We start from the raw sequence: 27,752 nt of genomic DNA on the forward strand, positions 1-27,752 counted from the left end.
TATCACCACTCCTATTTAACATAGTACTGGCAGCCCCAGCCAGAGCAATAAGGCAAGAACAAAAAATAAAAGGCACTCAAATAGGAAAAAACAGAAACAAAAAACGTCAAACTCTCTCTCTTCTTTGGTGAGATAATTCTATCCCTAGAACACCCCAAAGACTGCCAAAGGGCTACTAGAACTGGTAAACAATTATAGTAGGGTTTCACAAAACAAAATTAATATTCAAAAATTAGTAGCATTTCTATGCACCAATATTATCCAGTTTGACTGTAAAATCCACAAAACAATTTTATTTATAATAGCTACAAAAAGTGAAATAACTATAAATATAGCTAACCAAGAAAGTAAAAGATTTCTACAAAAAGAATTACAAAACACTGCTGAAAGAAATCAGAAACAACACAACTAAATGAAAAAAAATATGCTAATGGATTAAAAGAGTCAATATTCTTGAAAGGCCATACTGCCTAAACCAATCTACATATCTAATGCTATACTTACCAAAATACCAATGTTGTTCTTCAAAGATTTAGAAAAATTTATTCTAAAATTTATATGGAACCAAAAAAGAGCCTGGATAACCAAAACAATTCTAAGCAAAAAGAACAAACCTTGAGACATTACACTACCCAACTTAAAACTATACTATAAGGCTATGGTAATCAAAACAAAATGGTACTTGCACAGAAACAGACACATAGACCAATGGAAGAGAATAGAAAACATAGAAATAAAGTGGTACACTTCCAACCATCTAACCAACAAGGCTGACAAAAACAAACAACGGGTGAAGGACTTCCTATTCAATAAACAGTGCTGAGATGACAGCCTTGCTATCGGCAGAAGAACGAAACTGGACCCTTACCTTTCAGTATACACAAAACTAACTGAAAATGTATTAAATATTTCAAGATAAGACCCCAAACTGCAAACATCTTAGAAGACAACTTGGAAAATACCATTCTTGACACTGGGCTTAGCAAATAGTACTTAGCTAAGTCCGCAAAAGCAATTGCAATGAAACAAAAATTGAAAAGTGGGACCTAATTAAACTAAAAAACATTTGACCATCAAAAGAAACTCTCAACAGAGTAAACAGGCTATCTACAGAGTACCAGAAACTATTCACAATTTATGTATCCAACAAAGGTCTATTATCCAGAATCTAGAAAGACTTTAAACAATTAAACAATGAGAACGAATTAATCCCAATAAAAATGGTCAAAAGACATGGACACTACTCAAAACAAGTCCTACAAGCATCCAACAATCATATGAAAAAATGTTCTACATCACTAATCATTAGGAAAATGCAAATTAAAACCACAATGAGACACCATCTCATGTCATCTGTCAGAATCGCTATTATTATTGTTACTTATTATTTTAGTATTTGAGACAAAGTCTCACTCTGTCACCCAGGCTGGAGTGCATTGGCTCTATCTTGGCTCACTGCAACATCTGCCTCCCAGGTTCAATCAATTAATGTGCCTCAGCCTCCTGAGTGGCTGGGATTACAGGTGCATGCCACCACACACAACTGATTTTTTGTAGTTTTAGTAGAGACAGAGTTTCGCTATGTTGGCCAAGCTTATCTCAAGCTCTTGCCCTCAAGTGGCCCATCATCCTCAGCCTCCCAAAGTTCTGGGATTACAGGCATGACTCACCATGCCTGGCCAAGAATCGTTATTATTAAACAGCCGAAAAATAACAGATGCTGGTGAGGCTGTAAAGAAAAGGAATGCTTTTATACTATTAGTGGGAATGTAAATTAGTTCAGTCACTGTGGAAAGAAGTTTGGGGATTTATCAAAGAACTTAAAACAAAACTACCATTTTACTCAGCAATCTCATTATTGGGTATATATCCAGAAAAAAATTACATTACTAAAAAAAAAAGCCATGCAGTCATGTTTATCACAGCATTATTCACAATAGAAAAGATAAGGGATCAATGTAGGTGTTCATCAGTGGTGGACTGGATTTTTTTGAAATGTGATATATATACACCATGGAATGCTACATAGCCATAAAGAGGAATTACATCATATCTTTTGCCACAACATGGATGCAGGAGACCATTATTCTAAGCAAATTAACCTCAGAACAAAAAAGCAAATACTACATGTTCTCACTTGTGAGTAAGAGCTAAATTTTGGGTACCCATGGATAAAAAGGTGACAACAACAAACACTGGGGACTACTAGAAGAAGGAGGGAGGGAAGGGTAAGCATTTAAAAACTAGCTGCTAGGTACTATGTTCACTCTCTGTGTGACAGGATTATTTGTATCCCAACATTAGCATCACACTGCGTACACACATAACACACCTGCATATGCATCCCCAGAATCTAACATGAAAGCTGAAATTATAAAGCAGGTAAAATAAGTTCAACAGAATTTGAATGCTAATTTTATACCCTGCAACTTTACTGAATGCATTTATTAATTCTGAAAGTGTTTTGGTGGAGTCATTAGGGTTTCATACATCTCAGGTTATGTCGTCTGCGAACAGAGATAACTTCAATTTTTCATTTTCAATTTAGATTCTTTTTATTTTTTTCTTCACTAATTTCTTTGGCTAAGATTTCCAGCACTATGTTCAATAGAAGTGGCAAAAGTGAGCATACTGGGCCTTCTTCCTGATTTTAGCAGAAAAGCTTTCAGATTTTTTTTTTAAATTTTACTTTAAGTTCTAGGGTACATGTGCACAATGTGAGGTTTGTTACATACGTATACATGTGCCATGTTGGTTTGCTGCAGTCATCAACTCATCATTTCTTTAAGTATGATGTCAGTTATGGGATTTTTATATATGCTATTTATTATGTTGAGTTATTTTTATACCTACTTATTTCAGAGTTTTAAAAATCATGAACTGAAGTCAACTTTTGGGAAGTATATATTGTTTTATTTTTATTTTTATAGGTTGATAGTAGGTCTATATATTTTGGGTGTATGACACATTTTGATACAGGCATGCAATGCATAATAATTACATTATGGAAGATGGGAAGGCCATCCAATCAAGCACTTATTTTTTGTGTAACAAGCAATCCAATTATACTCCTTTAGTTATTTTTAAATGTACAATTAAATTATTTCTGACTATACTTGATCTATTGTTCTATCAAACAGCAGGCCTTATTTATTCATTCTAACTATTTTGTGTATCCATTAATCAACCAACATACCCACTAGTTCCCCAATACCATTCATGGTATCTGGTAGCCACCCTTCTACTCCCTGATCTCCATGGGTTCAACTGTGCTGATTTTTAGATCCCACAAATAATTGAGAACAGGCTATGTTTGTCTTTCTGTACCTGGCTTATTTTACCCACATAGTAACTTACGGTTTCAACCATGTTGTTGCAAATGACAGAATCTCACTTTTTATGACTGAATAGGGTGTATATGTGTCCCCTGCCTTTTTTTCTGTTTTTTAAAGAATGATGTAATAGTTTTATTTAAGTGTTCATTTTTTACATGAATACACACTTTAGTGGTGATTTCTGAGATTTTCGTACACCTGTCACTCAAGCTGTACCCAATGTGTAGTCTTTTATTCCTCACACCCTCCCACCCTTTCCCCTGAGTCCCCAAAGTCTATTGTATCATTCTTATGCATTTGCATCCACATAGCTTAGCTCTCACTTATGAGTGAGAACATACACCGTTTGGTTTTCCACCACTGAATTATTTCACTTAGAATGCTGGTCTCCAATTCCATCCAGGTTGCTGTGAATGCCATTTTTTGTTCCTTTTTATGGCTCAGTGGTATTCCATTTTATGTGTGTGTGTGTGTGTGTGTGTGAGAGAGAGATATTTTCTTTATCCACTCATTGATTGATGGGCATTTGGGCTGGTTCCCTATTGTGCTGCTATAACATGTGTGTGTGCAAGTATCTTTTTTGTACAATGACTTTTATTATGGGTAGATACACAAGAGTGGGATTGCTGGATCAAATGGTAGTTCTAGTTTTATTTATTTAAGGAATCTCCACAGGTTTCCATGATGGTTGTACTAGCTTACATTCCCACAAACATTGTAAAAGTATTCCTTTTTCACCATATCTATGCCAACATCTATTATTTTTTGATTTTTTGATTATTGCCATTTTGCAGGAGTGAGATGGTATCGCGTTGTGGGTTTGATTTGCATTTCCCTGATAATTAGTAATGTTGAGCACTTTTTCATATGTTTTTGGGCCATTTATTTATCTTATTTTGAGAATTTTCTATTCATGTCCTTTGCTCACTTTTTGATGGTATTATTATTATTTTTTTTTTTCTTGCTGTTTTGTTTGGGTTCCTTGTAGACTCTGGATATTAGTCCTTTGCCAGAATGGTAGATTGTGAAGATTTTCTCCCACTCTGTGGGTTGTCTGTTTACTCTGCTGATGATCATGATGATGATTATTATTACTTTTTGTTGTTCTTGTTGTACAGAAGCTTTTTTGTTAAATTAAGTCCCATCTATTTATCTTTGTTTTTATTGTATTACTTTCGGGTTCTTGGTCAAAAAGTGTTTGCCAAATCCAACATCTAGAAGGGATTTTCTGATGTTATATTCTAGAATCTTTATGGTCTCGGGTCTTAGATTTGAGTCTTTGATCCATCTCGAGTTGACTTTTGTATAAGGTGAGGGATGAGGATCCAGTTTCATTCTTCTATATGTGGCTTGTCAATTATCTCAGCACCATTTGTTTAATAGGGTGTCATTTCACCAATTATGTTTTTGTTTGCTTTGTTGAAGGTCGGTTGGCTGTAAGTGTTTTGGTTTATTTCTGAATCATCAATTCTGTTTCATTTGTATATATGCCTATTTTTATACCAGCCCCATGCTGTTTTGGTGACTAGGGCCTTGTAGTATATAGTTTGAAGTCAGATAATGTGACGACTCCAGATTTGTTCCTTTTTGCTTAGTCTTGCTTTGGCCGTGAAGGGTCTTTTTTGGTTTCCTATGAGTTTTAGGATTTTTTTTCCTAGTTCTGTGAAGAATAATGGTGGTATTTTGATGAGAATTGCATAGAATTTGTAGATTGCTTTTGGCAGTATGGTCATTTTCAAAATGTTGATTCTACCCATCCATGAGTATAGGATGTGTTTCCAATTTTTTGTATCATCTATGATTTCTTTCAGCAGTGTTTTTTAGTTTTCTTTATAGAGGTCTTTTACCTCCTTGGTTAGGTATACGTGTAAGTATTTTATTCTTTTGCAGCTATTGTAAAAGGGGTTGAGTTCTTGATATGATACTCAGCTTGGTCACTGTTGGTGTATAGAAGAGCTACTGATTTGTGTACATTAAATTTTTATCCTGAGACATTCCTGAATTCATTTACCAGTTCTAGGAGCTTTGTGGATAAGTCTTTAGGGTTTTCTAGGTATACAATTGTTATCAGCAAACAGCAACAGTTTGACTTCCTCTTTACCAATTTGGATGCCTTTATTTCTTTCTCTTGCCTGATTGCTCTGGCTAGGAATTCCAGTACTATGTTGAATATAAGTGGAGAAAGTGGGCATCCTTGTCATGTTCCATTTCTCAGGAGGAATGCTTCCAAATTTTCCCTATTCAGTATAATGTTGACTGTGGGTTTGTCATAGATGGCTTGTATTACCTTAAGGTATGTGCCTTCTATGCCAATTTTGCTGAGGGTTTTAATCTTAAAGGGATTCTGGGTTTTGTCAACTGTTTTTTCTGCATCTATTGAGGTGATCATGTGGTTATTGTTGTTAATTCTGTTTATGTAGTGTATTACATTTATTGACTTGCATTTGTTAAACCATCGCCGCATAACTTGTATGAAACCCACTTGATCATGGTGAATTATCCTTTTTATATGCTGTTGTATTCAGCACATTAGTATTTTGTTGAGGATTTTTGCATCTATGATCATCAGGGATATTGGTCTGTAGTTGCCTTTTTTTGTTATATCCTTTCCTGGTTTGGGTAGTAGGGTGATGTTGGCTTCATAGAATGATTTAGAGAGGATTTTCTCTTTCTCTATTTTTAAAAATAATGTCAGTAGGATTGACATCAATTCTTCCTTGAATGTCTGATAGAATTCAGTTGTGAATTCATCTGATCCTGGGCTTTTTTGTTGTTGTTGTTGGTAACATGAATTACCATTTTAATCTTGCTGCTTGTTCTTGATCTGTTCAGAGTTTCTATATCTTCCTGGTTTAATCTGGGAGAGTTATTTATTTTCAGGAATGTATTATTCTTCTTTACATATTCTAGTGTGTGTGTGTAAAGGTGTTTATAGTAGCCTTGAATGATAATTTGTATTTCTGTGATATCAGTTGTAATATCTTCTATTTTATTTCTAATTCAGCATATTTAGATATTTTTTCTTATTTTCTTGGTTAATCTTACTAGTGGTTTATCAATTTTATTTAGCTTTTCAAAGAAACAGCTTTTTGTTTCATTTATCTTTTGTATTTTTGTTTTATTTTGTTTCATTTCAATTAGTTCTGGTTTGATCTTGGTTATTTCCTTTCTTCTGCTGGGTTTGGATTTGGTTTCTCCTTGTTTCTTTAGTTCCTTGAGGTGTGACCTTAGATTGTTTATTTGTGTTCTTTCAGACTTTTTGATGTAGGCATTTAATGCTATGAACTTTCCTCTTAGCATCAGCTTTTGCTGTATCCAAGAGGGTTAGATAGGTTATGTTACCATCATCATTCAGTTTAAATAATTTTTAAATTTCTATCAAGATTTCATTGTTGACCCAATTATCATTCTGTAGCTGGTTATTTAATTTCCATGTATTTGCATGGTTTCAAGGGCTCTTTTTAGAGTAGATTTCCAATTTTATTCTACTGTGCTCTAAAAGAGTACTTGGTATAATTTTAACTTTCTTAGATTTGTTGAGACTAATTTTGTGGCCTATCATATGGTCTATCTTGGAGAATGTTCTGTGTACTGAGGAATAGAATGTTTATTCTGTATTTGCTGGGTAGAATGTTCTGTAAATATCTATTCAGTCCATTTGTTATAGGGCGTACATTAAATTCATTGTTTCTTCATTGACTTTCTGTCTTGATGACCTGTCTAGTGTTGTCAGTGGAGTATTGACATCCTCCACTATTGTGTTGCTATCTCATTTTTTAGGTCTATTAGTAACGGTTTTACAAATTTGGAAGCTCCAGTACTAGGTGCATCAGTATTTAGGATCATGATACTTTCGTTTTAAACAAGACCTTTTATCATTATATAATGTCTCTCTTTTCTTTTTTTTAACTGCTGTAGCTTTAAAGTTTGTTTTGTCCGATGGAAGAAGAGCTACTCCTGTTTGCTTTTGGTGTTTATTTGCATATAGCATCTTTTTCTGTACCTTTACCTTAAGTTTATGTGAGTCTTTATGTGTCAGGTGAGTCTCTTGAAAACTGCAGATATTTGGTTGGTGAATTCTTTTCTACTCTGCTATTCTGTATCTTTTAAGTAGAACATTTAGGCCATTTACATTCAGTGTTAGTATTAAGATACGAAGTACTATTCTATTCATTGTGCTATTTGTTGCCTGAATATCTTGTGTTTTTTTTTTTTTTTTTAAATTGTGTTATTGTTATCTAGGTCCTGTGAGATTTATGCTTTAAGGAGATTCTATTTTGGTGTATTTTCAGGATGCTTTTCCAGACTTCGAGTTCATTTTAACAGTTCTTGTCATGCTGGCTTTGTAGAGGCGAATTATCTCATCATTTCTTTTTTCACAAAATATAACTTTTTTTATTTATGAAGTTTAATTTCATTGGATATAAAACTTATGGCTGATAATTTTTTTAAAGAAGGCTAAATCTAGGAATCTAATCCCTTCTAGCTTGTAGAGTTTCTGCTGAGAAATCTGCTGTCAATCTAATAGGTTTCCTTTGTTAGTTACCTGATACTTTGCTTCACATCTCTTAAGACTCTTTCCCTTGTCTTGACATTAGATAATCTGATAACAATGTGCCAAGGTGATGATCTTTTTGCACGGAATTTCCCGAGTGTTCTTTGAACTTCTTGTATTTGGATGCCTAGATCTCTAGCAAGGCTGGGGAAATTTTCCTTGATTATTCCCTCAAATGTATCTTTCAAACTCTTAGATTTCTTTTCTTTCTCAGGAACGTGAAATATTCTTATGTTTGGCTGTTTAACATAATCCCAAACTTCTTGGAGGCTTTGTTCAATTTTGTAATTCTTTTCTCCCAACCCTTTGTCAGATTGGGTTAATTTGAATGTGTTGTCTTTGAGCTCTGAAGTTCTTTCTTTTAGTTGTTTGATTCTATTGTTGAGACTGTCCAGTGTATTTTACATTTCTCTACATGTTTCATTCATTTCAGAAGTTGTGATTATTTTTTATTTATGCTATCAATTTTACTTGAGATTTTTCCATTTGCATCCTGTATTTTTTTTTCTTTGCTTGTTTCTTTAATTTGGACTTCACTGTTATCTGGTGCCTCCTTGATTAGCTTAATAATTCACCTTCTCAATTTGTTTTCTGGCAATTCTGGTATTTCTTTTTGGTTTGGATCTTATCTTAGTGAGCTAGTGTAATATTTTAGGGGTGTTAAAGACCTTGTTTTGTCATAGTAACAGAATTGCATTTCTGGTTTCTTTTTATTTGAATAGACTATGTCAGAAGGACAATCTGGCACTTAAGTGTTGTTGTTCAGATTTCTTTTTCTCATGGGCTGTTTACTTGATGTGGCATTCTTCCCTTTTCCCTGGGGATGGGGCTTCCTGAGAGCTGAACTTCAGTGATGGTTATTTCTCTTCTGGATCTAGGCACTCATCGAGCTACCAGGCTCCAGGGTGATACTAGGGAGTGTCTGTAAAGAGTCCTGTGATGTGATTCATCTTCAGGTCTCTCAGCCATGGATACCAGCAACTATATCAGTAAAGGTAGTAGAAGAGGGAAGTGGACTTTGTGATGGTCCTTGGTTGTATTTTTGTTAATTGCAAGGGTTTTGTGTTGCTGGCCTACAGCTAGGAGGTGGTGCTTTCAAGAGCACATTAGCTGCGGTACTATAGGGAAGATACAAGTTTGCCCTAGGGTCAGGCAGTGGGTAGAGCTGTAGCTATCCCAGGAGATTATGTCCCTTTCTCTTTGGCTCTCAGGTTGAGTAAAGACCATCAGGTGGGAGCAAAGTTAGGTGTATCTGAGCTCAGATTCTTTGGCGGGGCTTTCTGTGGCTGCTGGTGGAGGTGTGGTTGTGGTTCTCAGACCAATTGAGTTACGTTCCCAGGAATATGATGACTGCCTCTGCTGGGTCGCACAGGTCACCAAGGAAGTGGGAGAAACCCAGCTACCACACAGCCCACAGCCCCAAAAGCCAATCTCACACCCTGCCTCCCCCAACAGCACCAAATTTATTTCCAGGCAGCCAGTGAGCAGGGCTGAGACCTTGCTTCAGGTTACAAGCCTCCCAGCTCAGAAAGCAAGCAGACTCACAGTTCCTCGGTGGTCCCACGTAGCCTGCAGTGGCAATCCACTTCCTTCAGAAAGTCTGTGGATTCTATTGGCTTTTCTGGTATGTTTCTGCAGTAGTTCCTGAAGCAAAAGTTTACGATGTGAGTTTCCACATGCTAGTCTTTTCATCCAAGTGGGAGCTGCAAGTTAGTCCTACTGCTGAACCACCGTTTTCTTTTCTCCACATGTACTTTATCCATTTACCTGTTGAACATTTAGGTTGCTTTCAAAACTTAATTATTGTAAACAGAGGTGAAACAAAAATAAGAGTGCAGATACCTCTTATATACATTGATTTTCTTTCAGTTATATACCCAGCAGTTGGGTTGCTGGATTATATAATGTCTCTATTTTTAGCTTTTTGAGGAACCTCTAAACTCTTCTTTATAGTGGTTGTACTAACTTACATTCCAACCAACAGTATATGAAGCTTCAATTTTCTCCACAACAGCATTTGTTATTTCCTGTCTTTCGGATATAAGCCATTTTATCTGGGACGAGATGATATCTCATTGTAGTTTTGATTTGCATTTCTCTAATGATCAATTATGTTGAGCAACTTTTCATATGACTGTTTGCCATTTGTATATCTTCTTTAGCAAATGTCTATTCAAATATTTTGCCCATTTTTAATTGCATAATTATAATTTTTCCTATACAGTTGTTTAAACTTTCACATATTCTGATTATTAAACCCTTGTCAGATGTGTAGTTTGAAGATATTTTCTCTCATACTGTGAGTTGTTTCTACACTTTATTTGTTTTCTTTGCTGTGCAGATTTTTAACTTGATGTGTTCTATTTTTGTTTTTTAAATTTTTGCTTGTAGTGCCTGGGTTTGTGGGATATTACTCAAAATATCTTTTCCAAGACTGATGTTCTGGAGAGTTTCCACAATGTTTTATTATACTAGTTTTATAGATTGAGGTTTTACATTCAAGTATTTAATAATTTGTATTTGATTTATATATATATATATAAATATATATATATATATATATATATATATATATATATAAAATAAGATATAAGGTCTAGTTTTATTCTTCTACATAAGAATATTGACTTTTCCCAGCATCATTCATTGAAGGGACTGTCTTTTCCCCGGTGTATTTTTTGACACTCTTGTTGAAAATGAGTTCACTGTAGGTGTATGAATTTGTTTCTATGTTCTCTGTTCTGTTCTATTGGCCTAGATGTCTGTTTTTATGTTGGTACCTTGCTGTTTTGGTTACTATAGCTGTGTAGCATAATTTGAAGTCAGGTAATATGATTCCTTCAGTTTTGTTCTTTCTGCTTAGGATAACTTTGGTTATTTTGGATACTTTGTGGTTCCATATAAATTTTAGGTTTACTTTTTTCTATTTTTCTGAAAAAAGTCATTGGTATTTTGATAAAGATTGCACTGAATCTGTAAATTGCTTTGAGTAGTATGGACATTTTAACGTTATTGATTCTGCTAATCAGTGAACATAAAATATCTTTGCACTTTGGAGTGTGCTCTTCTATTTCTTTCATCAGTGTTTTATAGTTTTCATTATAATAATCTTTGATTTTTTTTTAGTTAAATTAATTCCTAAGTATTTAAATTTAATTGTGGCTATTGTAAATAGGACTATTTAAAATTTTTTTTTCAGTTTGTTTTCTGTTAGCGTCCAGAATGCTACTGATTGTTGTATGTTGATTTTGTGTCTCACAACTCTATGTAACTTTTTTTTTTTTTTAGTTTTAATAGTTTCTTGGCTTACTCTTTCAAATTTTCGAAATATAAGATTATATCATCAGCAAACAAGGATAATTTGACATCTTGCTTTCCAAATTAGCCAAATTAGATCACAATTTTTTTTTCTTTGTCTGATTGCTCTAGCTAGAATTCCAAGGGCTATGTTGAATAACAGTTGTGAAAGTGGGCATTTTTGTCTTGTTCCAGATCTTAGGGGAAAGAATTTCAGTTTTTTAAAATTCAGTATGATACAAGCTGTTAAACTGTCATATATGGCTTTTATTACATTGAGGTATATTCCTTCTATATCCATTTTTTTAGAGTTTTTATCACGAAGGGATGTTATATTTTATAAAATTCTTTTTTAGCATTACTTGAAATTATTGTATGTTTTTTCTCATTTTTTTCTGTTGATATAAGGTGTATCATTGATTGATTTGCATATGCTGAAACATATTTGCATCTCAGGGATAAACTCTGTTTGGTCATGATGAATGATCTTTCTAATGTATTGTTGAATTCTGTTTGCTATTATTTTGTTGAGAATTTTTCTGTCAATATTTATCAGAGATATTGGCCTGGAGATTTCTTTTTTATTTGATATATCTTTGTCTAGTATATACATATTTTGATATGTCTTTGTCTTTGGTATCAGGATAATACTGGCTTTATAGAATGGCCTTGAGTGTATTTCCTCCTCCTATACTTTTTGGAATAGTTTGAGAAGAGTTAGTATTCATTTATCTTCAAATGTTTGGTAGAATTCTTCAGTGAAGCCATTGGGTTCTGGACCTTTATTTGGAGAGTTTTTATTATGTCTTCAATCTCATTACCTCTTATTGCTCTGTTTAGGTTTTAGATTTTTTCATGGTTTAATCTTGATAAGTTCCATCTGTCTAAGAACTTATCCATTACCCCCAGAGTTTCTAATTTATTGGTATGTAGTTGCTTATAGCAGCCAGTGATAACTCTTTGAATTTCTGCAGTATCAGTTCTAGTGTATCTTTTGTCAACTCTGATTTCATTTATTTGGATCTTTTTTTAAGTTAGTCTGGCTAATGTTTTGTCAATTTTGTTTAGCTTTTAAAACAGCAAACTTTTTGTTTCATTGATATTGTGTGTTTTCTTTATTTCCATTTTTTTTACACTCTGATCTTTACTATATTTTCTCTTCTACTAATTATGGATTTGGTTTGCTGTTACTCTTCTACTTCTTTAAATGCATAAATAAGTGGTTTATTTGAAGTGTTTTATTTGATGTAAATATACATTTTCCTCTTAGTACTGCTTTTGCTGTATTCCATAGTTGTGTTTTCATTATCACTTGTTTCAGAAAATTTCTCAATTTTTAAAAAATTATTTATCATTCCACTGGTCATTATGGAGTATATTATTTAATATCTATGTATTTGCATAGTTTCCAAAATTATCCTTATTAATTTCTAGCATTATATCGTTGTGGTCAGAGGAGATTCTTGATATTACTTTAATTTGAATGTTTTAAGACTTGCTTTGGATCTGGGCTGGCACGATGGCCAAATAAGAAGAGCTCTGATCAGCAGCTCCCAGCGAGTTCAATGCAGAAGGTGGGTGCTTTCTGCATTTCTAACTGAGGTATCTGGCTCATCTCAATGGGACTGGTTAGATAGTGGGTGCAGCCCATGGAGGGTGAGCCAAAGCAGGGTGGGAACTCGCCTCACCCGGGAATTACAAGGGGTCAGGGGAGTCCCTCCCCTGGCCAAGGGAAGGAATGGGGAACTATGTCGTGAGAAATGGTGAATTCCATCCCAGATACTATGCTTTTCCCAAGGTCTTCTCAACCCACCGACAGGGAGGTTCCCTCAGGTACCTACACCATCAGAGCCCTGGGTTTCAAGCATAAAACTGGGCAGCCATTTGGGCTGACACCAAGCTAGCTGGAGGAGATTTTTTTTTTTCTTACCCCAGTGGCTCCTTCAATGCCAGCAAGACAGAACCGTTCACTCCCCTGGAAAGGGAGCTGAAGCCAGGGAGTCAAGTAGTCTAACTCAGCAGACTCCCCTCCCCACCAAGCCCAGCAAGCAAAGATCCAATGGCTTGAAATTATTTTCTTTTTTTTTTTTTTTTATTATACTTTAAGTTCTAGGGTACATGTGCACAACGTGCAGGTTTGTCACATATGTATACATGTGCCATGTTGGTGTGCTGCACCCATTAACCCGTCATTTACAATAGGTATATCTCCTATATCTCCTAATGCTATCCCTCCCCCCTCCCCACTTCCCACAATAGGACCCGGTGTGTGATGCTTCCCTTCCTGTGTCCAAGTGATCTCATTGTTCAATTCCCACTTATGAATGAGACCTTGTGGTACTTGGTTTTTGTTCTTGCAATAGTGTGCTGAGAATGATGGTTTTCAGCTGTATCCATGTCCCTACAAAGGACACAAACTCATCCTATCTTATGGCTGCATAGTATTTCATGGTGTGTATGTGCCACATTTTCTTAATCCAGACTGTCACTGATGGACGTTTGGGTTGATTCCAAGTCTTTGCTATTGTGAATAGTGCCGCAATAAACATACGTGTGCTTGTGTCTTTATAGCAGCATGACTTATGATGCTTTGAGTATATCCCCAGTAATGGGATGGCTGGGTCCAATGGTATTACTAGTTCCAGATCCATGAGGAATTGCCACACTGTTTTCCACAAGGGTTAAACTACTTTACAGTCCCACCAACAGTGTAAAAGTGTTCCTATTTCTCCACATCCTCTCCAGCACCTGTTGTTCCCTGATTTGTTAATGATTGCCATTCTAACTGTTGTGAGATGATATCTCATTGTGGTTTTGATTTGCATTTCTCTGATGGCCAGTGATGATGAGCATTTTTTCATGTGTCTGTTGGCTGTATGAATGTCTTCTTTTGAGAAGTGTCTGTTCATATCCTTTGCCCACTTTTTGATGGGGTTATTTGTTTATTTCGTGTAAATTTGATTGAGTTCTTTACAGGTTCTGGATATTAGCCCTTTGTCAGATGAGTAGATTGCAAAAATGTTCTCCCATTCTGTAGGTTGCCTGTTCACTCTGATGGTAGTTTCTTTTGCTGTGCAGAAGCTCTTTAGTTTAATGAGATCCCATTTGTCAATTTTGGCTTTTGTTGCCATTGCTTTTGGTGTTTTAGACGTGAAGTCCTTGCCCATGCCTATGTCCTGCCTGAATGGTATTACCTAGGTTTTCTTCTAGGGTTTTTATGGTCTCAGGTCTAAGATTTAAGTCTCTAATCCATCTTGAATTAATTTTTGTATAAGGAGTAAGGAAAGGATCCAGTTTCAGCTTTCTACTTATGGCTAGCCAATTTTCCCAGCACCATTTATTAAATAGGGAATCCTTTCCCCATTTCTTGTTTTTGTCAGGTTTGTCAAAGATCAGATGGCTGTAGATGTGGGGTATTATTTCTGAGTGTTCTGTTCTTTTCCATTGGTCGATATCTCTGTTTTGGTACCAGTACCATGTTGTTTTGGTTACTGTAGCCTTGTAATGTAGTTTGAAGTCAGGTAGTGTGATCCCTCCAGCTTTGTTCTTTTGGCTTAGGATTGTCATGGCAATGTGGGCTCTTTTTTGGTTCCATATGAACATTAAAGCAGTTTTTTCCAATTCTGTGAAGAAAGTCATTGGTAACCTAATGGAGATGGCATTGAATCTTTAAATTACCTTGGGCAGTATGGCCATTTTCACAATATTGATTCTTCCTATCCATTAGCATGGTATGTTCCTCCATTTGTTTGTGTCCTCTTTTATTTCACTGAGCAGTGGTTTGTAGTTCTCCTTGAAGAAGTCCTTCACATCCCTTGTAAGCTGGATTCCTAGGTATTTTATTCTCTTTGAAGCTATTGTAAATGGGAATTCATTCGTGATTTGGCTTTCTATTTGTCTGTTACTGGTGTATAAGAATGCTTGTGATTTTTGCACATCGATATTGTCTCCTGAGACTTTGCTTATCAGCTTAAGGAATTTTTGGGCTGAGACAATGGGGTTTTCTAAATATACAATCATGTCATCTGCAAACAGGGACAATTTAACTTCTTCTTTTCCTAACTGAATATCTTTTATTTCTTTCTCTTGCCTGATTGCCCTAGCCAGAACTTCCAACACTATGTTGAATAGGTGTGGTGAGAGAGGGCATCCCTGTCTTGTGCCAGTTTTCAAAGGGAATTTTTCCAGTTTTTGCCCATTCAGTATGATATTGGCTGTGGGTTTGTCATAAACAGCTCTTATTATTTTGAGATACATTCCATCAATACCGAATTTATTGAGCGTTTTTAGCATGAAGGGCTGTTGAATTTTGTCAAAGGCCTTTTCTGCATCGATTGAGATAATCATGTGGTTCTTGTCTTTGGTTCTGTTTACATGCTGGATTATGTTTATTGATTTGCGTATGTTGAACCAGTCTTGCATCCCAGGGATGAAGCCCACTTGATCGTGGTTTATAAGCTTTTTGATGTGCTGCTGGATTCAGTTTGCCAGTATTTTATTGAGGATTTTTGCATCGATGTTCATCAGGGATATTGGTCTAAAATTCTCTTTTTTTGTTGTATCTCTGTCAGGCTTTAGTATCAGGATGATGTTGGCCTCATACAATGAGTTAGGGAGGATTCCCTCTTTTTCTATTTATTGGAATAGTTTCAGATGGAATGGTACCAGTTCCTCCTTGTACCTCTGGTAGAATTCGGCTGTGAATCCATCTGGTCCTGGACTTTTTTTGGTTGGTAGGCTGTTAATTATTGCCTCAATTTCAGAGCCTTCTATTGGTCTATTCAGGGATTCAACTTCTTCCTGGTTTAGTCTTGGGGGAGTGTAAGTGTCTAGGAAATTATCCATTTCTTCTAGGTTTTCTAGTTTATTTGCGTAGAGGTGTTTATAGTATTCTCTGATGGTAGTTTATATTTCTGTGGGATTGGTAGTGATATCCCCTTTATCATTTTTTATTGCATCTCTTTGATTCTTTTCTCTTTTCTTCTTATTAGTCTTGCTAGTGGTCTATGAATTTTGTTGATCTTTTCAAAAAACCAGCTCCTGGATTTTTTGATTTTTTTTGGAGGGTTTTTTGTGTCTCTATCTCCTTCAGTTCTGCTCTGATCTTAGTTATTTCTTGCCTTCTGCTAGCTTTTGAATGTGTTTGCTCTTGCTCCTCTAGTTCTTTTAATTGTGATGTTCGGGTGTCAATTTTAGATCTTTCCTGCTTTCTCTTGTGGGCATTTAGTGCTATAAATTTCCCTCTACACACTGCTTTAAATGTGTCCCCGAGATTCTGGTATGTTGTATCTTTGTCGTCATTGGTTTCAAAGAACATCTTTATTTCTGCCTTCATTTTGTTATGTACCCAGTAGTCATTCAGGAGCAGGTTGTTCAGTTTCCCTCCAGTTGAGCAGTTTTGATTGAGTTTTTAAGTCCTGAGTTCTAGTTTGATTGCACTGTGGTCTGAGAGTCAGTTTGTTACAATTTCTGTTCTTTTCCATTTGCTGAAGAGTGCTTTACTTCCAACTATGTGGTCAATCTTGGAATAAGTGCAATGTGGTGCTGAGAAGAATGTATATTCTGTTGATTTGGGGTGGAGAGTTCTGTAGATGTCTCTTAGGTCTGCTTGGTACAGAGTCGAGTTCAATTCCTGGATATCCTTGCTAACTTTCTGTCCGTTGATCTGTCTAATGTTGACAGTTGGGTGTTGAAGTCTCCCATTATTATTGTATGGGAGTCTAAGTCTCTTTGTAAGTCTCTAAGGTCTTGCTTTATGAATCTGGGTGCTCCTGTATTGGGCACATATATATTTAGGATAGTTAGCTCTTCCTGATGAATTGATCCCTTTACCATTATTTAATGGCCTTCTTTGTCTCTTTTGATCTTTGATGATTTAAAGTCTGTTTTATCAGAGACTGGGATTGCAACCCCTGCTCTTTTTTTGTTTTCCATTTGCTTGGTAATCTTCCTCCATCCCTTTATTTTGAGCCTGTGTGTGTCTCTGCATGAGATGGGTCTCCTGAATACAGCAAACAGATGGGTCTTGACTCTTTATCCAATTTGCCAGTCTGTGTCTTTTAATTGGACCATTTACTCCATTTACATTTATGGTTAGTATTGTTATATGTGAACTTGATCCTGTAATTATGATATTAGCTGCTTATTTTGCTCACTACTTGTTGCAGTTTCTTCCTAGCTTCGATTGACTTTACCTTTTTACAGGTTTTTGCAATGGCTGTTACATGTTGTTCCTTTCCATGTTTAATGCTTCCTTCAGGATCTCTTTTAGGGCAGGCCTGGTGGTAACAAAATCTCTAAGCATTTGCTTTTCTGTAAAGTATGTTATTTCTCCTTCACCTATGAAACTTAGTTTGGCTGGACATGAAATTCTGGGTTGAAAACTCTTGCTGCATGCAAAACACACTGAAGTGAACCTGGGACCCTTGAGCTTGGTGGGGGCGAGGATGCTCGCCATTGCTGAAGTTTGAGTAGGTGATTTTTCCCTCAATGTGTAAAGAAAGCTGCCAGGAAATTCTAACTTGGTAAAGCCCACTGCAGCTTGGCAAATTATAGCTAGACTGCCTTTCTAGGTTCCTCCTCTCTCAGCATAGCATCTCTAAAAGAAAGGCAGCAGTCACAGTAAGGGGCTTATAGATAAAACTCCCATCTCCCTGAGAAAGAACACCTGGGGGAGCGAATGGCTGTTGGCGCAGCTTCAGAAGACTAAACGTTCTTGCCTGCTGGCTTTGGAGGGAGCAGCAGGTCTCCCTCCCAGCACAGGACTCAAGCTCTGCTAAGGGAGAGAGTGCCTCCTCAAGTGGGTCCCTGACCCCCATGTCTCCTGAGTGGGAGACACCTTGCAGCAGGGATCGACAGACAGCTCATACAGGAGAGGTCTGGCTGGCATCTGGTGGGTGCCCCTCTGGGATAAAGCTTCCTGAGGAAGGAACAGGCAGCATTTTTTGCTGTTCAGCAGCCTCCGCTGGTAATACCCAGGCAAACAGGATCTGGAGTGGACCTCCAACAAACCCCAGCAAACCTGTAGCAGAGGGTTCTGACTGTTTGAAATAAAATTAACAAACAGAAAGGAATAGCAACAACATCAACAAAAAGAACGTCCCCACATAAACCACTTCTGAAGGTCACCAACATTAAAGATCAAAAGTAGTTAAATCCATGAAGATGAGGAAAAATCAGTGCAAAAAGACTAAAAATTCAAACAACCAGAATGCCTCTTCTCCTCCAAAGGATCACAAATACTCACCAGCAAAGGAACAAAATTAGAGAATGAGTTTGATGAGTTGACAGAAGTAGGCTTCAGAAGGTGGGTGAAAACAAACTCCTCCAAGATAAAGGAACATGACCTAACCCAATGCAAGGAAGCTAAGAAACTTCAAAAAAGGTTAGAGGAATTATTAGCTAGAATAACCAGTTTAGAGCAGAACATAAATGACTGGATGGAGCTGAAAAACACAGCACGAGAACTTCATGAAGCATACGCAAGTATCCATAGCCAAATCAATAAATCGAAAGAAAGAATATGTGAAACTGAAGATCAACTTAATCAAATAAAGCATGAAGACAATATTAGAAAAAAAATAACAAAAAGGAAAAAACACAACCTCCAAGAAATATGTAACTATGTGAAAGACCAAGCCTACATTTAATTGGTGTATCTGAAAGTGATTGGGAGATTAGAACCAAGTTGGAAAACAGCCTTCAGGATATTATCCAGGATAACTTCCCCAACCTAGTAAGACAGGTCAACATTCAAATTCAGGAAAAAGAGAGAACACCACAAAAATACTCCTAGAGAAGAGCAATCACATGACACATAATCATCAGATTCACCATTGTTGAAACGAAGGAAAAAATGTTAAGGTCAGCCAGAGATAAATGTCAGGTTACCCACAAAGGAAAGCCAAGCAGACTAACAGTGGATCTCTATTCAGAAACCCTACAAGCCAGAAGAGAGTGGGGACCAATATTCAACATTCTTAAAGAAAAGAATTTTCAATCCAGAATTTCATATCCAGCCAAACTAAGCTTAATAAGAGAAGGAGAATAACATCCTTTTCAGGCAAGCAAATGCTGAGAGATTTTGTCACCACCAGGCCTGCCTTACAAGAGCTCCTGAAGGAAGCACTAAATATGGAAAGGAAAAACTGGTACAAGCAACTGCAAAAGCATACCAAATTGTAAAGACCATCGATACTATGAAGAAACTGCATCAGCTAACAGGCAAAATAACCAGGTAGCATCATAATGACAAGATCAAATTCACAATGAAAATATTAACCTTAAATGTAAATGGGCTAAATGCCTCAATTAAAAGACACAGACTGGTAAATTGGATTAAAAATCAAGACCCAATGGTGTGCTGTATTCAAGAGACTGATCTACTGTACAAAGACACACATAGGTTCAAAATAAAGGGATGGAGAAATATTTACCAAGCAAATGGAAACAATAACAACAACAACAACAACAACAAAGGCAGGGGTTGCAATCCTAGTTTCTGATAAAACAGACTTTAAACCTACAAAGATCAAGAAAGACAAAGAATTGCATGACCTAATGATAAAGGGATCAATGCAACAAGAAGAGCCAACTATCCTAAATATATATGCCCCCAATACAGGAGCACCCAGATTCATACAGCAAGTTTTTAGAGACCTACAAAGAGATGTAGACTCCCACACATTAATAGTGGGGGTCATTACCACACCACTGTCAATATTAGATCAATGAGGCAGAAAATTAACAAGGCTATTCAGGACTTGAACCCAGCTCTGGACAAAGTGGACCTAATAGACAACTGCAGAACTCTCTACCCTAACTCAACACAAAATAGATAATTCTCAGCACCACATCTCACTCATTCTAAAACTGACACCATAATTGAAAGTAAAACACTCCTCAGCAAATGCAAAATAATGGAAATCACAACAAAAAGTCTCTCAGACCACAGTGCAATGAAATTAAAACTCAAGAGTAAGAAACTCAATCAAAACTGCACAGCTACATGGAAATTGAACAATCTGCTCCTGAATGACTACAGGGTAAATAACGAAATTAAGGAAGAAAAAAATAAATCCTTTGGAACCAGTGAGAAAAAAGACAAAACATACCAGATTCTCTGGGACACAGCTTAAGCAGTGTTTAGAGAAAAACTTATAACTCTAAATGCCCACGAGAAAGTGGGTAAGATCTAAATTTGATGCCCTCACATCACAATTAAAAGAAATATGGAAGCAAGAGCAAACAAATTAAAAAGGAGCTGGTTTGTTGAAGAGATTAACAAAATAGATAGACTGATAGCCACACTAATGAAGAGGAACAGAGAGAAGAATCAAATAGACCCAATAAAAAATAATAAAGAGGATATCACCACTGATCCCACAGAAATACAAACTACCATCAGAGGAGACTATAAACACCTCTACTCAATAAACTAGGTAACCTAGAAGAAATTAATAAATTCCTGAATACATACACCCTCCTAAGTAAAAATCAGAAAGAAGTTGAATCCCTGAATAGACAAATAACAAGTTCTGAAATCGAGGCAGTAATTAATAGCCTGGCAACCAAAAAAAGCCCAGGACCAGATGGATGCACAGCCAAATTCTACCAAAGATACAAAGCAGAGCTGGCACCATTCCTTCTGAAACTATTCCAAACAAGATGAAAAGAGGAACTCCTAGCTAACTCATTTTGTGAGGCCAGCATCATCCTGATACCAAAACCTGGCAGACACACACACACACACAAAACAAAACAAAACAATACAAAACAAAACCCAGAAAATTTCAGGTCAATGTCCCTGAGAAACAGAGATGCAAAAATCTTCAATTAAATCTGGCAAACTGAATCCAGCAGCATATCAAAAAATTGTCCACCACAATCAAGTCAGCTTCATCCCTGGGATGCAAGTCTGGTTCAACATATGAAAATCAATTATATATATATAGTATATATTATATATATAATGTATATATGATATATAATATAGTAAATGTAATATATATAATGTATATATAATATATAATATATAATATATTAAATGTAATGTATATATAATGTAATGTATATATAATGTATATATAATATATTATATATATATCTGGGTGCTCCATTGTTGGGTGCATATATATTAAAAATTCTTATATACTCTTGCTGAATTGACCATTTTATTACTATATAATAACCTTCTTTGCCTGTTTTTATAGCTTTCATCTTGAAATCTGTTTTGTCTGACATAAGTATAACTACTCCTGCTCTTTCTGGTTTCCATTTGCATGGAATATCTTCTGCCATCAATGAGTTTTGTACCTACGGATGATTTATTATTACTCATTAATGTTCTTTTCTTTCTGACTAAAGTACACTCTTTAGCATTTTTTGTAGAATAGGTCTGGTGTTGAAAAATATTCTAATGTTTTTTATTTGTCTGGGAATTTCTTTGTTTCTCCTTCGTGTTAAAAGAAAATTTTGCTGGATATATATACCCTAGAATACTAGACTAGTTTTTTTTTTTTTTTTTCCCAGCACTTTACATATGTAATACCACTCCCTCCCAGCAGACTTATTGGAGCTCCATTGTATCTTATTTGTTTCTTTTCTCTTTCTGTTAGATATTTTAATCCTTAATATTTGCGAGTTTACTTTCCAAATGCCCTGAGGTAAGCATCATTGGGTTAAACCTGCTTGGTGTTCTATAGCCTTCTTGTACTTATATATTGATATCTTTCTTTAGGTTTGTGAAATTCTCTATTATCATTGTGTATTGTAAACTTTCTAGCCTTATTACTTACTCTACCTCCTCTTTAAAGCCAATAACTCTTATATTTACTATTCTGAGGCTATTTTCTAAATCCCGTAGGCTAGCTTCATCATTGTTTGGTTTTGTTTCCTTGTCTCTTTTTACTGTGTATTTTCAGTTAGCCTTTCTTCCAGCTTAATATTTTTTCTTCTGCTTGCTTGCTCAATTATGCAATTAAAAGACAGTGCAATTTATTATTTCAGTTTGCCAATTACATTTTTAAACTATGTATTTTGTGCTTGATTATTTTTAATTTTTTTTTTGTTAAATTTTTCTGATAGAATTCTGAATTCCTTTGTGTGTTATCTTGAACTTCTCTGAGTTTCTTGAACATAGCTATTTTGGATTTTCTTTTTGAGAGATCACATATTTCTGTTTCTCCAGGATTGTTTCCTGGTGCCTTATTTAGTTCATTTGGTGAGACCATGTTTTCCTGGATTGTCTTTTAAAAATATTTTCTTTTTTTAAATTTCAATAGCTTTTGGGGAAACAGGTGGTGTTTGGTTACAAGAACAAGTACTTAAGTGGTGATTTCTGAGATTTTGGTGCACCCATCACCTGAGCAGTGTAAAATCTACCCAGTGTGTAGTCTTTTAACTCTTGCCACCCCCAAACTTTACCCCAGGTACCCAAAGATTTTTTTTTTAATTTATTCATTATTATTATACTTTAAGTTGTAGGGTACATGTGCATAACGTGCAGGTTTGTTACATATGTATACTTGTGCCATGTTGCTGTGCTGCACCCATCAACTCGTCATTTACATCAGGTATAACTCCCAATGCAATCCCTCCCCCCTCCCCCCTCCCCATGATAGGCCCCGGTGTGTGATGTTCCCCTTCCCGAGTCCAAGTGATCTCATTGTTCAGTTCCCACCTATGAGTGAGAACATGCGGTGTTTGGTTTTCTGTTCTTGTGATAGTTTGCTAAGAATGATGGTTTCCAGCTGCATCCATGTCCCTACAAAGGACACAAACTCATCCTTTTTTATGGCTGCATAGTATTCCATGATGTATATGTGCCACATTTTCTTAATCCAATCTGTCACTGATGGACATTTGGGTTGATTCCAAGTCTTTGCTATTGTGAATAGTGCTGCAATAAACATACATGTGCATGTGTCTTTATAGCAGCATAATTTATAATCCTTTGGGTATATACCCAGTAATGGGATGGCTGGGCCATATTAAGCTGATAAGCAACTTCAGCAAAGTCTCAGGATACAAAATTAATGTGCAAAAATCACAAGCATTCTTATACACCAGTAACAGACAAACAGAGAGCCAAATCAGGAATGAACTTCCATTCACAATTGCTTCAAAGAGAATAAAATACCTAGGAATCCAACTTACAAGGGATGTAAAGGACCTCTTCAAGGAGAACTACAAACCACTGCTCAGTGAAATAAAAGAGGACACAAACAAATGGAAGAACATACCATGCTCATGGATAGGAAGAATCAATATTCTGAAAATGGCCATACTACCCAAGGTAATTTATAGATTCAATGCCATCCCCATCAAGCTACCAATGAGTTTCTTCACAGAATTGGAAAAAACTGCTTTAAAGTTCATATGGAACCAAAAAAGAGCCCGCATCTCCAAGGCAATCCTAAGTCAAAAGAACAAAGCTGGAGGCATCACGCTACCTGACTTCAAACTATACTACAAGGCTACAGTAACCAAAACAGCATGGTACTGGTACCAAAACAGAGATATAGACCAATGGAACAGAACAGAACACTCAGAAATAATACCCCACATCTACAGCCATCTGATCTTTGACAAACCTGAGAGAAACAAGAAATGGGGAAAGGATTCCCTATTTAATAAATGGTGCTGGGAAAATTGGCTAGCCATAAGTAGAAAGCTGAAACTGGATCCTTTCTTTACTCCTTATACGAAAATTAATTCAAGATGGATTAGAGACTTAAATGTTAGACCTAATACCATAAAAATCCTAGAGGAAAACCTAGGTAGTACCATTCAGGACATAGGCATGGGCAAAGACTTCACGTCTAAAACACCAAAAGCAACGGCAGCAAAAGCCAAAATTGACAAATGGGATCTCATTAAACTAAAGAGCTTCTGCACAGCAAAAGAAACTACCATCAGAGTGAACAGGCAACCTACAGAATGGGAGAAAATTTTTGCAATCTACTCATCTGACAAAGGGCTCATATCCAGAACCTACAAAGAACTCAAACAAATTTAGAAGAAAAAAACAAACAACCCCATCAAAAAGTGGGCAAAGGATATGAACAGACATTTCTCAAAAGAAGACATTCATACAGCCAACAGACACATGAAAAAATGCTCATCATCACTGGCCATCAGAGAAATGCAAATCAAAACCACAATGAGATACCATCTCACACCAGTTAGAATGGCGATCATTAAAAAGTCAGGAAACAACAGGTGCTGGAGAGGATGTGGAGAAATAGGAACACTTTTACACTGTTGGTGGGATTGTAAGCTAGTTCAACCATTATGGAAAACAGTATGGCGATTCCTCAGGGATCTAGAACTTGATGTACCATATGACCAAAGATTAATGTATTATTCTTATGCCTTTGCATTCTCATTGCTTAGCTCCCACATATTAGGGAGAACAAACTATGTTTGGTTTTCCATTCATAGTCACTTCACTTAGACTAATAGTCTCCAATTCCATCCAGGTTGCTGCAAATTCCATTATTTTATTTCTTCTTATGGCTGAGTAGTATTCATATATAGATATATTTTGGTTCCATATGTAGTAGTGTGTATATATATGTATATATACACCTATATATGTGTATATGTATGTATATATACACACACATATATATAGGTTCCATATTTTTGCAATTGTGCTGCTATAACATGTGTGTGCAAGTATCTTTTTGTATAATGACTTCTTTTCCTCTAGGTAGATACCTAGTAGTGGGATTGTTGAATCAAATGGCAAATCCACTTTTAGTTCGTTAATAAATCTCTTCACTGTTTTTCATAATAGTTTTACTAGTTTACATTCCCACCAACAATATAAAAGTGTTTCACACCAACAATATAAAAGTGTTTCCTTTTCACTGCATCCGTGCCAACATCTGTTATTTTTTGATTTTTTGATTATGGCCATTCTTGCAGGAGTGAGATGGTATTGCATTGTGGGATTGATTTGCATTTCTCTGATCATTAGTGATTTCGAGCATTTTTGCCATATGCTTTTTGGCCATTTGTATATCTTCTTTTGAGACTTGCCTATTCATGTCCTTAGCCCACTTTTTGATGGGATTTTTTTTTTCTTGTTGATTTGTTTGAGATCTTTGTAGATTCTAAATATTAGTCCTCAGTTGGAAGTATAGATTGTGAAAATTTTCTCCCACTCTGTGGGTTGTCTGTTTACTCTACTGATTATTTCTTTTGTTGTGCACAAGATTTTTCATTTACTTAATTCCCATCTATTTATTTATTTATTTATTTATTTATTTATTGCATTTGCTTTTGGGTTTTTGGTTGTGATGTCTTTGCCTAAGCTATTTCTAGAAGGATTTTTCTGATGTTATTTTCTAGAATGTTTATGGTTTCGGGTCTTAGATTTATGTCTTTAATCCATCTTGAGTTGATTTTTGTATAAGACAAGAGATGAGGATCCAGTCTTACTTTTCTACATGTGGCTTGCCAATTATCACAGTACCATTTGTTGTATAAGGTGCTCTTTCCTCACTTTATGTTTTTGTTTGCTTTGTCAAAGATCACTTGGATGTAAGTATTTAAGTTTATTTCTGGGTTCTTTTTTCTCTTACATTGGTCTATGTGCCTATTTTTAAACCAGTACATGCTATTTTGGTGACTATGCCCTTATAGTATAGTTTGAAGTCTGGAAATGTTATGCCTCAAGATTTGTTCTGTTTGCTTAGTCTCTCCTTGGCTATGCGGGCTCATTTTTGGTTTCGTATATATTTTAAGATTGTTTTTTCTAGTTCTGTGAAGAATGATTGTGATATTTTGATGGGAATTGCATTGAATTTCTAGATTGCTTTAGGCAGAATGATCGTTTTCACCATATTGATTTACCCATCTATGAGCATTGGATGTGTTTCCATTTGTTTTTGTCCGCTATAACTTCTTTTAGCAATGTTAGTTTTCCGTATGAAGGTCGTTCACCTCCTTGGCTAGGTATATCTGTAAGGATTTTACTTTTTTGCAGCTATTATAAAAGGGGTTGAGTTCTTGATATAATACTCAGCTTAGTGGCTGTTGGTGAATAGCAGAGCTATACACTGATTTGTGTACATTAACTTTTCTACCCTGACACTTTGCTGATTTCATTTACCAGTTTTGGGAGCTTTTTGGGCAAGTCTTTAGGGTTTCCTAGGTACACAATCATATCATCAGCAAACATTGACAATTTGACTTCCTCTTTACCAATTTGGATGCCCTTTATTTTTTTCTCTTGTTTGATTGCTCTGGCTAACAATTCCAGTATCATATTGAATATAAGTGATAAAATTTAGCATCCTTGTCTTGTTCCAATTTTTAGGGGAAATGCTTTCAATTTTTCCCCATTCAGTATAATGTTGGCTGTGAGTTCTCCAAAGGTGACTTTTATTACCTTAATGTATGTCCTCTCTATGCCGATTTTGCTGAGGATTTTAATTATAATAAGATGCTGCATTTTGTCAAATGCTTCTTTGTGTGTCTATTGAGATTATCATGTGATTTTTGTTTTCAATTCTCTATATATGGTGTATCACATTTATTGACTTACATATGTTAAACCATCCCTGCATCCCTGGTATAAAACCTACTTGATCATGGTGGATTACTTTTTTGATATGCTGTTAGATTCAGTTCACTAGTATTTCGTTGAAAATTTTTGCATTTGTGTTTACTAGAGATATTGGTCTGTGGTGGTCTTTTTTTTACTATGTCCTGTTCTGGTTTTGGTAATAGGGTGATACTGGCTTCATAGAATGATTTGGGAAGGATTTCCTATCTCCAAATCTTGTGGAACAGTGTCATTAAGATTGGTACCAATTTTGCTTTGAATGTCTGATAGATTTCAACTCTGAATCCTTCTGGTCCTAATCTTTATTTTTGTTGTTGACAATTTTCTAAAAACAATTCAATCTTGCTGCTTGTTCATAGGTTTATGTCTTCCTGGTTTAATCTGGGAGGGTTGTATATTTCCAGAAATTCATCCGTCCTCTCTAGGTTTCCTATTTTATGTGTATAAATGTGTTTATAGTAGCCTTGAGTAATCTTTTGTGTTTCTGTGGTATCAGTTGTAATATCTCCCATTTTATTTCTAATTGAGCTTATTTGGTTCTGCTGTCTTCTTTTCTTTGTTAATTTCACTAATGGTGTATAAATTTTATTTATCTTTTCAAAGAACCAGCTTTTTGTTTCATTTATATTTTGTGGATTTTTTTGTTTCAATTTCATTTACTTCTGCTGTGATCTTGGTTATCTTTTTTTCCCCCCCCACTGGATTTGAGTTTGGTTGGTTCTTGTGTTGCCAGCTCTGTAAGGTGTGACCTTATATTGTCTGTTTCTGCTCTTTCATACATTTTGATGTAGGTGTTCAAGGTTATGAACTTTCCACTTAACACTGCTTTTGCTGTGTCCCAGAGGTTTTGATAAGTTGTGTCACTATTATAATTTAGTTTAAAGAATTTTAAAATTTTCATCTTGATTTCATTGTTTACCCAATGATTATTCAGAAGCAGATTATTAAATTTTCATGTATTTGCATGGTTTTTAGGGTTCCTTTTGAA

General features: G+C 35.7%; 1 protein-coding gene across 1 annotated transcript in view; it reads left to right on the forward strand.

Moving 5' to 3' along the window:
* The window catches only part of MAGEE1 (MAGE family member E1), a 493,295-nt gene that overhangs the window by 365,750 nt on the left and 99,793 nt on the right, over positions 1–27,752 (forward strand). The gene's annotated exons all lie outside the window — the stretch shown is intronic.

This window comes from Macaca thibetana, chromosome X, assembly GCF_024542745.1.
Source record: "Macaca thibetana thibetana isolate TM-01 chromosome X, ASM2454274v1, whole genome shotgun sequence".
Classification (NCBI taxonomy): domain Eukaryota; kingdom Metazoa; phylum Chordata; class Mammalia; order Primates; family Cercopithecidae; genus Macaca; species Macaca thibetana.